This window comes from Aulonocara stuartgranti, assembly GCF_965226115.1.
Source record: "Aulonocara stuartgranti genome assembly, chromosome: 20".
In the NCBI taxonomy this organism is placed as follows: Eukaryota; Metazoa; Chordata; class Actinopteri; order Cichliformes; family Cichlidae; genus Aulonocara; species Aulonocara stuartgranti.
The window spans coordinates 28,213,858-28,229,380 of record NC_138956.1 but is presented as its reverse complement, the minus strand read 5'-3'; positions in this window follow the sequence as shown (position 1 = coordinate 28,229,380).

The following is a 15,523-nucleotide window of genomic DNA, read 5'->3' as shown; positions in this document are numbered from 1 at the left end:
TGAAAGCAGTTTAGCAGGACCAAAACAAAAGCAAAATCAAATAATATTAGAAAACATCACCATATAATAATCTAATAACCTGAATTATACTTTCTCATTAGCCTACTCTGAGCTAATGCTCATTTTGCTCTGATCTGTTATAGAATAGAATAGCCCTTTATTCTCATTGTACATGTGCAACAAAATTGTGGGTGCTCCACAGCAACTGTGCAGGTATAAAATACAAATAAGACAGCAGGAATAAATAAGAAACATGAGAGCTATATACACACAGGAAGAAGGCAGAATAGAAAGGCATGCGTTAGAAGCACAGGTTGCAAAGTGCTTGGAAGTAGTGCAATGGACTTGGTAAAGTCCATGTGTGAGTGGCCTGAGTGATGAGGGTTACTCACACATGGCTCAGATTGGTGGGCGGTAGTGTTTGTTAACAGTCCAGATAGCCCAGAGGAAGCTGTCTCTAATGGGCTTAGACACTACTGCTCAAAACACTTCATGATGGCAGACATGAAGGCTATAGGTCTGTGGTCCCTGAGGCTGTCTATTCCAGGCTTCTTGGAGTTGGGCGTGACAGTGGAGGCCTAGCAATGGTGGCATGAGTCAGGGAGAGGTCAAAGAACCTGGTGAACGCAGGCTTTGAGCACAGCGGGCTGGTCTCCAGGACCTGCTGTCAGATCAAAACAGTCCTGTAGGATCATTTGGCCATGTTTTAATGGCCCAGGTGCTTGGAGGAGTTTATTTCCCAAAGCAGGTAGGCAGCGATGAGGAGCAGAGAGAGGTGGTTAGATTGTCCCAGGTGGGGGGGGGCTGTTGCTTTGTAAGTCTGCTTGATTTTGCTGTAGATGTGGTCCTGTCCTCCCTGGTAGGACAGTTAACATGTTGGCTACAATTTGGGGAGTACAGATTTCAAACAGGGTGTTCTCTCTGCTGTTTGCTGATGATAATTGTAGAAAAGAGGTTGGAGAGACAATCAGCACAACCAGATCTGAAGATGCACTTATCCACGTGTTGCAAGTTGACACTAATCACTCAACAGGAAAACAGTATCCCCTGGGCATCCAGTGGAAGTATGATGTAAACTGAAATCTTTCTGAATCAACCATTTAATATGGCAGAAATAAGCAGCCAAGAAGCCAAAAATATACAAAACCAATTTGCAGGTTCACAGTTTTGGGCAAAGATTTGACCCTGCTCTGGCATCTCAATTTTTCAACTGTGACCTCTTTAGATTCAATCTTCAGAACTGTTCACCTCAGAAAACAAAAGAGAACAACCCTGTATCTCTTCTTCACCTTACTTTTAGATCTGTTGCCCCCCCGTCTTACTGGATGTCATATCTTCTGAGTAGGGCTTTGCAGAGATGTTTGAAGGGGTGAGTGCTCAGAGTTTTAAAAAAAAAAAAAAAAAAAAAAAGGGCACAGGCTGAATAACAACAATCCACATTCATCAAGAGTCTAACATGGAATCGCATCATACTATATCACTGCCATCAGGTGGGGACAAAGCAAAGCAGACGTGGCCTGTTTTACCTGATGGTACAATGTTGCTGCTGATAGTGCTGGATGGCAGGGCTGTGTTCACCTGAGACTTACACATTAAAAGGTCCACAAGAGAGATGGTAGCTGATTAAACAAGTGCTATGGGATAATAATAAAATGCAAAGATTGGTGAGAACGCTTGGAACCATAAGGAAACAGATTTTTAAAAAACTGTGGGAAATAAACTGAAACTGAATTATTAGTAGAGCAAAAGAAAGGGCCGGGTAGGATAAGAATGTAACAAAAAATCTATACAGATGAAACACGCACACACAGTGTGTTTTTTTTTATATCAACTACAATAATAATTATAGTTATGGATATGCATATCACATAGTTTTTAGTGAAATATAAGCCCTTCAGTAAGGCGGGGAAACACCTGTTACTTACTTTAAATATTTTCCCTAACCTAAGCAGACCGAGCTACAGACCCATGACAACGTTACCCAGACAGCTAGCAGCTATGACCTCCAAATGTACTCATATAAACATTGTGCAAAGTAAGAAAAATAGAACATTGGGTTGATTTAACTGCATTAAAACGTTTATTTTCATATAGAAAAAAGTACTTGACACTGCTCTGCTGAACAAGAAAACAAGTATACTGCCACTATTGTAGCTGGTGTTATTTCATAACATTTTTAAATATATGAAATAACGTTTTATGCTTTATTTTTGTACGATTTTTTAATAACCTTACAATAAAACAAGCCTATAAAACATCTTGCTTCACATTTAATATTCATCTTGAAATGAAGTTTTAAGTTTCCCATAATTTTGTAATGTATGATGTGAAATGTATTTATTATTCGTATATCTGGTGCTGAATCGCAAGAAGGAACAAAAACAGTTTGCATAACAGTAAACTGTCTACTTGCAAAATCAATGTGCCAAGTACAAGAATCACAATGATGCCAACAAAAACCACTTAAGTTGAAGAGTTGTGCATCAGCAGTAAGTGCTGGATGCAGATTTATCTGCACGAGAGGAGGAAACTATCCTCATCATTATATCCTTCTCCTAAGAAGAGTTTGCCTTTTGAATGTTTCTTTGTAAAGTGACACAGAAATAAAATAAAATGAATTGCAATTTCAGATGGATTTATTTAAAATATAGTATACTGTATATAGTATATATGTATCGTATATATATATAAAGTATGACCTAGGTTGCACACTCTCGATCTAGTTCTTCTCTTTTTTTCTAGAAACAAACAATAAAAAACAAACAAACAAAAAACCCAGAGAAAGTAAAAATTGATTAACTAAATACAAATCAGTAATTTTACTTATATTCATGTACACAGCTGTCATATACAACATTACATGCATATAAATAAAACATCTAATATAGTGAAGGAGAGACAGAACCACACAACCTCTAAGTTGTAGCTTTCTGAAGTAGAATAGAAAGTACATGCACTTAATTATATTCCACCACTGAAAAGTAACATTCAAAGTATAGGTTTCTGATTTAAACTAAGTCACATAAGTGAATACTGAATATGTTTAAATAATCACCACATTAGTATCTACAGATATGGACCTACAACACACACAGTCAGAGCAAACCCGTGCAGTGGGTTTGCTCTGACTTGTGTTGTGTTGTCTGCAGCACCCCTCCTCTGCAACGGAGCTGCAGACAACACTGCGCCACAACAGTGTCAATTAAAGGGTTCGAAAGCTCATTTCATGTTTTTACTGTTTTTAGGAAACAACTGCTATAAATCTGTATAATTTATTCAAATGAACTGACTGGAGAATCCATCTGTCTAAGCTGCATTTCAGAAGCATTTTCACTACTGAAATAGCAGCAGATAGAAAGTACTGGACACAAATGACTCTCAAACGCCCGACCAGTATCTAGACTGGTCTAGACCGTTCTGGTTAACTCAGTCGACTATTACAGACACTGTGTGGCAGAGCTGACTGTAAAATCAGTGTGGTCTCACTGATACAGATGTAATCTTAGTTATGGTACATGTATTTATTTTGCTGGCCATGTTTAAATTATAGTATAAATTGATGTTGCATACTAGGTTTTGCTAAATTATTTCATGATTTTACACATTTGAGTTTATTATCTATTTAATTACTTTATTATCACTTATCTCTCTTTATAATTTTCTTTAAAACGTTTAAGTTATTTCTTATAACATTTTGTTGGGTAATTTGGGTTCCTACTCAGTGTTTATGGTGGGACTGTTTATGGTGTGACGTGCCCTGTGCCCTGTGCGTGGAGGAGTCAATAAACTTTTAAGATAAACTTTAGCCCACATCACACCCACTGCCCAATGAGATTGGAGAACACTACCACAACCAGAAATCAGAGTTACGCAGACATTTACATTTCCACAATCCACAGTCCAGGTGAGTCCACGTTCTCCTGTGCCTGTGCCAGGGCGGAGCTGTCATCACCTCACCTGGAGCTAATCTGGAGCAATGTGCTGCAGATGTTTAAGACCAGCGTTGTCGTCTCTTCACCGCCAGTTCATCAGCTAAACTGCGTTGGTAACAGGCTCCCATGCTCCATGCTTTTGTCTCTAGTCTGTGTACTTACCTCGTTCTCATGTGCTTCAGTTCTCTGGTCATGTCACGGCTCAATTCCTCGGCTCAGCTCGCTATTCAGACACCCACCCACACTCACTGCTGTTCATGCTCCATCACCTGGAAGGTTTCCAATCTTACACCTGCCTGCCTTCTTGCAAGAAGGCCTGCACATGGCTGACCTGAACTCCGGGCAGCCATCATCTCTCCACTCGGCTCACCGGGAATATCGCCTTCTCCCCTCAAAGCATCGCTGACTCCACCTGCAAAGTAAGCTATACCCCTCTGTTGAACATATGTACACCTGGAGGAGTTCTCTTTTGGTCCCCTCTCCTCAGTGCAACCACTTGTTACAAGCCACGCCCTGTGCCTGTCTTAAACCTCCATACTAGTTTTCCTAGACATGAACCTCACAGCAAGCATACTTGTACTTCATGTTCACTCAACCATCTCCGCACTTGGCCCAACAGGTGAGCCTCTGGCCCTCTGTGACAACGGCTCTTCTTCGTTATGGTCATGGCCACAGTGCATGTGTCAAACTGGCTATGAAGTGACGCAGACAATACCTGAATGATTCACCACAGTAATCACTAACCAGATTCATTCTTCTATTTTGTTGCATCCAAAGATCAAGTTGGTTTACCTCTTCAGTTTCATTTAGCCATGGTGACATCAACTTTTTCAGGGGAGCTTGTCTTTGTGTGAAAACTGTAAAATTCGGTGTGTTCAGAGTAACATGACCCTAACCCATCCAGGGAAAAAATATTAGAGCCATGCCTTTTAAATCTGAGGCCATATTTCAAAACCAGAGGAGTGCAGCATCTGTCGTGTTATTGTACTGGTGTGTTGTGACAGAGAGAAATAAACATGACCGTGAACAAGCAAATGCTTCGTAAGCAAATGCTTCGAGAAGCTGGTCAGGGACTTCATCTGCTCTGCACTACCCGACTCACTGGACCCTCTACAGTTTGCATACCGCCACAACAGGTCCACTGATGATGCCATAGCCCTGACACTACATACTGCCCTGTCACACCTGGAGAAGAGAGACACGTATGTGAGGATGCTGTTTGTAGATTACAGCTCAGCATTCAATACCATCGTTCCCTCGAAGCTGGACAGGAAACTGCAGGATCTAGGACTGAGCAGCTCCCTCTGCAGCTGGATCCTTAGCTTCCTGTCTGACAGACGCCAGGTAGTCAGACTGGGCAGCATCACCTCATCCCCCATCACACTGAACACTGGTGCTCCACAGGGGTGTGTACTGAGCCCTCTCCTGTACTCACTCTACACCTACGACTGCACAGCCACTAACAGCTCCAACATCATTGTGAAGTTTGCGGACGACACTACAGTGGTGGGTCTTATCACCAACGGTGATGAGACGGCTTACAGGGAGGAGGTCAGCGCCCTGACCCACTGGTGTCAAGACAACCATCTCACCCTCAACGTCGCAAAGACAAAGGAGTTGATAGTGGACTTCCGGAGGTGCAGAGAAGTACACACCCCCATCACCATCAACGGCGCTGCTGTGGAGAGAGTGAGCAGCTTCCGGTTCCTTGGTGTACATCTGGCTGAGGATCTTACATGGTCAGTACACACAAACAAAACAGTGAAGAAGGCGCAGCAGCGCCTCTTATTTCTCAGGAGACTGAAAAGATTCGGCATGAGCCCCCGCATCCTCAGGACCTTCTATCACTGTGCCATTGAGAGCATCCTCACTGGATGCATCACCACCTGGTATGGCAACAGCACCGCCTACAACTGCAAAGCTCTCCAGCGAGTAGTGCGGTGCTCTGAACGGATAATTGGAGGTGAGCTTCCCTCCCTCCAAGACATCTACAGGAAGCGCTGCCTGAGGAAAGCGGGGAGGATCATCAAGGACTCCAGTCACCCCAGCCATAAACTGTTCAGACTGCTTCCATCAGGAAGGAGGTTCTGCAGCATCCGGTCCCGTACCAGCAGACTGAGAGACAGCTTTTTCCATCAGGCCATCAGACTGCTGAACACGTCATAGACACCTCAGCTTCACTACTGGAACTTCAACATTATGCACTCCACACTGTATATAAATGCCACTTGTTTTGCACATATTCAACTCTGTATATTTTATATATTTTATTATTATTATTATTATTTTATTTTATTTTTTTACTATTTAATTTGTAAAAATGTGTATACACACACACACACACACACACACACACACACACACACACGTAGGAAAATATTTAGTATACACATCCAGAAATGCATACACTATTATATATTGTACATATATTTATTAGTTTCAGGTTGGCCATTCTTGTATTTTGCTCGTTTGTGTTGTTGTGTTTGCACATCTCTGTTGCTTGTGGGGCTCGCACACAAGAATTTCACTCGCATGTGCTGTGCCAGTGTGCCTGCACATGTGATGTGACAATAAAAAGTGATTTGATTTGATTTGATTTGATTTGAACCTGTCATTTTATTGGTTGATCTATGTTCATGTCCTTGCATGTGGCCCCAAGCTATCCGTGACCAAAGAATAAGATCTGAGTGGATAAAAAGAGCCGTCTCTGAAGGGTGTCTGGACTCAGCTGTTCCCACTGTGAGCCAACTGTGGTGATTCAGGCGTCTGACCAGAATGCCTCCTGGATGGCTGCCTGCTGAGGTGTTTGGGCATCTCTTACATAGATGAGACTCCAGCACGTGAGATTGTCTCTCAGATACTTGGGGCACGGTGGCCATGGTTCAGGGTGTGAATATAACAGCCATTTACCAACTGAGCCAAGTTACAGCAACCAGCTCCACAAAACTCAGTTCTTTAAATTGCAAAAGTAATATACAATTAATTGTAATTATATGGTTTAAGTAAATCTAGCTAAGTTGTAGGGCTGCAACTATTGATTATTTATGTCAATTATTCCATTGATTAATACTGTGAGTAATGCTTTTATCAAGTACAACTATTCAAAAGAGAAAAAACACAGTCTTTCAAAATGAACTATTCATTGGTTTTAATTTTAGCAAGTGCAATGTTTTGAAGTTTAATTCTGTACAACCTCTGTAACAATAAATAAACCCTTTAATTGTATTTACGTGCCTTATACAGACTCCTGCGCCACATTAAACTATGATGACATCATTGTCACTGCTGCTGTTCTGTTATCAGTCTTATGTTGAAAAACTGGGGCCTGTGTGAGTTCTCAAACCTTTTAATTCACACACTACTCATGTTTTTATTGCATGTGTGGGTTAAACAGTCACGTTTACATGATGACAATAAAGTAAGTAAAATTTATTTATACCGCGCTTTCACAGATAAGTCACAAAGTGCTTCACAATACAAGGAATAAAAATACAACATATAACAATGTAAAAGACTAAAATTCAACATGAAAACAACAAATTAGTTGAAAGCTTGTCTCTATAAAAATGTCTTTTTAAAAGAATCAGGGGAGTCAGCGTAAAAACAGTGGGAGAGAATTCCACAGCCAGAAAGGCCCGATCACCACCAGTTTTAAATCGAGTGTGTGGGGCCACCAGCACACTCTGACCTGATGATGATCTCAGAGCTTGGGAAGGTGAGGCACTACAAGGCATCAGAACAACAACATTGTGTTGAATCTGCTGACAACAGGTTCAGTTAAGTTGACATGATAAAGTTGCAAAACACAAATGTTCATTATTAATGTTGTGAGGTTATGTTCGTTGTGGGCTGTATCTTCTCTATTTAAATATTCACTCCAGTAATTAATTTGCCCAGCTCTATTAATCTCAGGTTTAAACAGTTATTCATGGTGCGTTACATTAACTGGGATGTTAAGAAACAGAGCTGTTACTGTACATGCTATGTTTACCGACTGAAATCCAAAAACTAAAACTTCCTAATGTGTCCTTTGATTAAAGTCCCACACTGAATCCCTTCAAACTAGTAAAACTGTGTTTTAAATAACTGGAAAGGTTTATGGTCATACCCTGCTACTCTAAATATGACAAAAGATTCTTCTGTCACACCCTCTGGTTCTTGTTTCTTACACCAACAAATGGTAGCCTTACATCAGTGATCTTATTGTTTTCTTATTAACAATAAGAATTAAAATCAGCTAACAGTAATGTGAACATACAACAGCAAAACAAACATGAAGATAGTTATAGTTGGCATTAACAAGGGAGCAGCAGAGGACAGTAACTCCTGTACCTGTTTATAGAGCCACAGGGGGAACAATTAGAAAAAGAGCATGTTAGCATTTACAGTTGGGACATCTTCAAAAGTGTGTCTCTTTTTTAAATTGCTTTTGTTCCCCAGAATTTTCAGAAAACTGTTTGTGGTAATAACCGTTCACAGGTGAAACTTGAAACAGCTCACTCATAACAGTTAACCTAAATCCTTGAGGTTACTGATTGTTTTGTCCAGATTCCAAACACAAAGTTTTTTACTCTGCCCGATTAAGATTTAACTTAAGCCCGACTCCAGGTCCATGTTGTCTGCTATAGATGACTTAACTCATGTAGTCTGTTGCTGAGGACGTGGACCTTAGTGGTGGACTTGTTTTGTCCAATCCAGTTATCTCTTTCAAATGTGTATCGCAGGTCTTTAGGACAAGTCAAACTTTTACTGTAGATCACAGGTGTCGAACTCCAGGCCTCGAGGGCCGGTATCCTGCAGGTTTTAGATGTGTCCTTGATCCATCACAGCTGATTGAAATGGCTAAATGACCTCCTCAACATGTCTTGAAGTTCTCCAGAGGCCTGGTAATGAACTAATCATTTGATTCAGGTGTGCTGACCCAGGGTGAGATCTAAAACCTGCTGGACACCGGCACTCGAGGCCTGGGGTTCGACGCCCCTGCTGTAGATCAAGCCACACAGGACTGCACACCCATTTGCCACCTCAGATTTTACAGTACTGTGCATCTTTCAGTGATGATGCCAACATCTCGAAAAGTCTTGAATTCTTGAAAATGTGATGGTCCATTATCAACATCGACAGTTAACAACAGCATGCCAATAACAGTTCCACCTTAGTCAAAAAGTTATGACATTTACAGGATGAACAATACAGATAAACAACATAATGTCTAAAGGAAAAAAATTCCTTTATCAGTTGGGCTGTAACAGTGCTGCAGCTTAGCAGGAACTTTTTAATAAGGCTGACAGCATCTTGATTTAAGTATACACGTAATGCTTTCAGTATGAATTCCTGTAGCAATAACCCTTTTTTAAACTCTATCCAATTATATGAAGAAGCACATTAAAAAAATTCTTCATCATCTCCAGTTATAAATGTGTCATTTTTCCAAATGTGATGGATAATTATTGTATAATTATAGGTCCCTGCTCTTCTTTCTTTAGTACTGCACATGTGTAAATGTGCTAAAGAAAGCACAACGTTAGTTAGTCCCTCGGAAGTGAGATGTTTATATTAATTTGAATCTGGAGGATTTTGTAGCCTTACCATCTCATATGATCATTTAATAGGAAGAAACCTTATTATTTTGACCATAACAAATAAATTGTTGTTATAATTTTACCATAAAAATATGTAAATGGTGCACTGAATGCATGAAACAGCTCATGCTTTCCTTGTAAAGTGAGTGAATAATTTCATTTTTCTGGGTCTGTTTCGTTCATATGAATGTTAATGCATGTATGAATATCTACCTTAACATGAATTCAATTCAGCTTTGTTCAGTTTTATTTTTAAGGTGACAATTAATACTGTTTATCACCTCAAGACTTTTTACATAATAAGGTAAACCCAGTCATAATGACCACGAAATCCCCTATGAGCCAGCACTTCATGACAGTGAGAAGAACTCTCTGTTAACAGGAAACAATCAACAGCATGGTAAAAGCACTTCCTAACAACAACAGCCACACACTACCACAGCTGGAGAACAATGTCAAAACTTTTATGTAGAAACTGTTTCATGATCTAATGATCATTTTTGTGGCTCTTTGTGGGGTTTTTCTTGCTTTTCTGAAGTATGGAAAATGTTTCTTCTCTTTCTTGCATGACTTTCATTGGCTTTCATTATTCTTAACAAATACATGAGCAAAAAAATAATTTCATTTCATGAGCGTAATCAAGTTAATCAGCCCGAACACGTAGACGTCAGCAGCCGCGCACACAAAGAATCCACTGCACAAGCAAGAGTGTCTGCTTTGCACGCGCTGCTACAGTTTCGTGCTCTGGCGTGTAGCTCTCAGAGAAATCCTCCTACATATAAACGTACTTTTGACTGTCTGGAGGCGGAGCTCAAAGGAGGGTGTGTACTGTTGAATTTAGTAGTGAGGAATTCAGTTGCACCCATGAAATAAAATTATTTGCTTGGATTATGTTTTATGACATAAACATAATTCCATATGTTAGCTCAAACCTAACATCAGATGATTTTATATCGAGACTGTATTTTTTTAATTTGCAGTAAATAGCACTGCTTCCATTATAAGAACTGACAGGATTTGACAACAAAGTTAGTAGTGGCAAAAGAGATTTAAAAGTCAGTGATATATTTGGAGAATGTATTTTTAAATCAGAAGGTCAAAGATTGCTAAGCTGGAGAACATAATTATGTGAATACAACTCACTAACCTCCACATAAACTGGATCTTTGATTACTGAACGTTACCTGCCTTTCAGGCATGTTAGCAAAACCAACTACTGTTGAACAAGGCAAATTAGTATTTTTCATTTTATGATGGTGTAAATTATTTAAACAGTTTCTGAAGCTGACAGGCTATATTTCACATGGCTTGGTAGTATTCATCCACCTGGCAAGACAATACAAAGAGCTGCAATCACTCTGATGATTTCTGCTCCTGTGAATGTGTGTGGGCAGAAGCCACGGACTGTGGGTTGTGAAACTGGGTGTTGGCAGCATTCCAGGTGGATGGAGGCTGAGAGACGCCTCAACACGCTGAAATATTGATTCAAAAAGCTGAAGGCAACTGCAGGCCATGGGTTACATTTGGACAATACATGCAGCAGTGTGTAAAAGTTCAATCCATGCATCTGCTCAAAGTCTTACAGGGTTATATCATTTGAGTGAAAAAGGTTTCGCTGAGTGCCACCACAAGACTGCATTTACATAGATCCACTGATTTTACATATTGCAAACAGGTCAGGTCATATTTATCTATATATCTATGTGCACATAGAAATATATACATATAGAGAGCTACTGTCAGCCATTTTATATCCAGCTGGATGCCTATACTACTTTAAGTCATTATAAAAGCAATTGACAAGAACTTGGAGGTTCTTTTTTCATTCCACTACTATGTCATCTGTATCTTTAGCATTGTATTCACTTTCCCAGCCAGTTTCACAATAATTGACATGTGTATTTGTCTGATTTGAATAATGATAAATAAATAAACATACATTTTCCTGTCTCTTGGGTTGAAACTGAATCACATTTTCATTTAAATGACCTCAGGGTTATACTCAGCATAGATGTTCCTGTACACTATGCCGGCCACTTGGTTATGGCGTTCCATGTATGCCTTGCCTGCTAGCATCTTACACCCTGCTGTTATGTGCTGGATTGTCTCAGGGGCATCTTTACACAGCCTGCACCTGGGGTCTTGCCTGGTGTGATAGACCCCAGCCTCTATGGATCTTGTACTCAGAGCTTGTTCCTGTGCTGCCATGATTAGTGCCTCTGCTATCACCTCTGCTATCTGCCGGTGGTACATACCGTGCAGGGGCCTGTCCTTCCATGATGGTTCCTCCTCTTCCTCCTCTCTCTTGGGTTTCTGCTGCCTGAGGTATTCACTGAGCACTCGGTCAGTTGGGGCCATCTTTGTGATGTATTCGTGGATGTTCGTTGTCTCATCCTGGACTGTGGTGCTGACACTCACCAGTCCCCAACCTCCTTCGTTCCACTTAGCATACAGCCTCAGGGTGCTGGATATGGGGTGAAACCCTCCATGCATGGTCAGGAGCTTCCTGGTCTTGATGTCAGTGGCTTCTATCTCCTCCTTTGGCCACCTTATTATCCCAGCAGGGTACCTGATCACGGGCAGGGCGTACGTGTTGATAGCCCAGATCTTGTTCTTACTGTTCAGCTGACTCCTTGTCTGACCCTCTGCAGGTACTTGGTGGTTGCAGTTTTCCTAGTGGCCTCTTCGTGGTTTCCATTTGCCTGTGGGATCCCCAGGTACTTGTAGCTGTCCTCTATGTCTGCAATGTTGCCTTCTGGTAGTTTGATCCCCTCCGTTCTGACTACCTTCCCTCTCTTTGTTATCATCCGACTACATATTCATCACTGATTGAAGAAAATAAGAACAACCCCAGGTTTCTCTTCAGCACTGTAGCCAGGCTGACAAAAAGTCAGAGCTCTTGTGAGCCAACAATCCCTTTAACGTTAACTAGTAATGACTTCATGAACTTCTTCACAAATAAAATTTTTATCATTAGAGAAAAAATTACCAATAATCATCCCACAGATGTAATATTATCTACAGCTACTCTTAGTACCATTGATGTTAAGTTAGACTCTTTTTCTCCAGTCGATCTTTCTGAGTTAACTTCAATAATTACTTCCTCCAAACCATCAACGTATCTATTAGACCCCATTCCTACAAAACTGCTCAAAGAAGTCCTGCCATTAATTAATTCTTCGATCTTAAATATGATCAACCTATCTCTAATAATCGGCTATGTACCACAGGCCCTCACAGGCTGTAGTTAAACCTTTACTTAAAAAGCATCTCTAGACCCAGCAGTCTTAGCTAATTACAGGCCAATCTCCAACCTTCCTTTCATATCAAAAATCCTTGAAGTCCTCCAGTCTTCCTTATGGTGCCAAAAAACAAAACAAAAAGTACTGGCACACTTTAACCTCTGACACACATAGTTTTGCCTCGTTCCTCTCTTTTTGGATGTGACATCCACCAGTGATTAATACACAAACAGGACTGCCTTTCGTTTATTATTGTTTAGGCTAAAATCAGATTGATTGGAGGTTTAAAGTGACATAAATAAAATACCTCACCTCAAACGTGTTAAATGTTAAATTGAAAATGAAAGGAGTAGAAAGTAGAGATATTTGTTTAAAAATGTAGTAAGTAAAAAGCTGTCTAATATACTACCAGTCAAAAGTTTGTTTTTTCTTTATTTTGTACTACTTTCTAAATTGTAGATACAAACTGAAGACATCAGATGTATGAAGCAAGATATATGGAATTATTTAGCAAAGAAAAAAATAATAAATAACTCTAAATATTTTTTATATTTTTCCTCAGTATCTCCTCAAAGTAGCCACCCTTTTGCTTTTTTGACAGCGCTGCAAACCCTTGGCCTTCTCTCAATGAGCTTCATGATGTAGTCGCCTAGCATGAGAACCGCCCCAGAAAAGGAAGACCTCGAGTCCCCTCTGCTGCTGAGAATAAATTCGTCCGAGTCACCAGCCTCAGAAATCACAAGTTAACAGCAGCTCAGATTAGAGCCCAGATAAATGCCACACAGAGCTCCAGTAGCAGACACATCTCTACATGTTCAGAGGAGACTGTGTGAATCAGGCCTTTATGGTCAAACAGCTGCTAAGAAACCACGACTAAAGAAAAGCCAAAAAGTAGATTCTGTTCATCTGAATGTAGCGTTTTCACTCATCCAAGACAAAATGTTTCTCCCACTGAAAACACTACGTCCAGATGAACAGAATCACCTTTTGGGGATTTCCTTACCTGGATGATTGAGCATGCATCAATATATTAAGAAAAGCAACAAGCAGAAGAGATTTGTTTGGTCCAAGAAACACAAGGAATGGACATTAGACCAGTGGGAATCTGTGCTTTGGTCTGATAAGTTCAAATTTGAGCTCTTTAGTTCCACCTGCTGTGTCTTTGTGTGACACAGAAAAGGTGAGGGGATGGTCTCTACATGCATGGTTCCCACTGTGATGGTGTGGGGGGGGCTTTGCTGGTGACACAGTTGGGGATTTATTCCAAACTGAAGGCACACTGAACCAGCATGGCCATCCTGCAGCCACATGCCATCCCATCATTGATTTTACAAAAAGACAATAACCCCAAAGGGCTATTTGACCAAGAATGAGAGTGATGGAGTGCTGCACCAGATGGCCTGGCCTCCACAGTCACCCGACTTAAACCCAATGGAGATGGTTTGAGAGGAATGAATCGCTGTGGCAGCTTCATTGCATGAAGCATGCCAGCGCACGGTATCTGGTGTGATCTTATGGCAGTTTAGACATTTACTCTTGCTCTTGCATTTAGTTTTCAGCAAATTCCCTTGTTGGGCTGACTGTGACTTTACTGCAGTTTCCCTGCTATTAGCCACAGCTCTGCTCATATCTCCACATTCCTTGGTCCCAGTGTCATACTGTTTCTGATGCTCATCCAGTTTAGGGTCATAGGGAGGCTGGAGGCTATCTCTGCTGCTACAGGGCAAGAAGATAGGTGGTCAGTCTGTTGCAGAATATTCATGTTTTCAAATAAGAAGGCATAATTAGGTGATGGCAGGCAACTGTCAGACAGCCTCCCATGCCACTGTTCTTGAACCTGCTTATAATATTCAATGAATCAAGTATATTTTACTTGATTTGGCCAAGAACTAAATTTCATTATATTCTTTTTAATTCTCAAAAAGAAACCTTCTCCTCTTAACAGAAGGAGGCAGTATCTATTTTGTGCAGAAGAGTCAAATGATCCCAGGTTTAGGTTTTGTCAAACCAGCTAACACAAAGAAATCCCTGCTGTGTTGAACTTTCTTCATAGTATACCCCTCTGGTAGCTGCTTGTGTTCTGTTATGATAAGCTAGGCTAACTATATTCTGACTCGTGTAACTCAGCATCTTACATTTATCTTGACAATCATTAACATAATGTACAAATGCTGCATCATAATTTGTCTCATTCTGTGACATAAATATGCACCAAATTATGTTTGTTTGTTGAGGCTGTGTGGGGAACACATATATATTCAGACATAATATGTCCACTGTGGTGTCTCGCAGTTCACCAGACTCAGGGAGTCCAAACGTTCTAAATAGAAAATGCTTCAGAATCAGAATAAACCACACAGGACATGCCCACTCTGAAGGAACTGTGGGTCTCTCACTTATGATTCATTACTCCAACAGCTCAAAGTACTCAAGGATGTGTTCAAAGAGTTGTGCAGCTGAAGCTTTGTGGATACTGATTGGGGTGTGTCCTCAAAGAGCATGACTTAACCAACAGGGCGCCACCAGTAGTAGGCAGCTTTCATCAAAGCCCGTGTGGGCATCGTTTCATAAATACTATGTGCACCTGTGGGTGAGTCATGCATGCCCTGCTGCATGCCACAATTTCTCACCATGGTTAGTCAACTTATTAGGCTTGAGAAGCTAATGGCAGGGTTAGTATGAAGGATGACCATTGATACACAGCTGGTGTAGGCATCCAAATCAAGCCTGTAACAAAGAGACTTTAAAAAAAAAAGAAGCAACAACA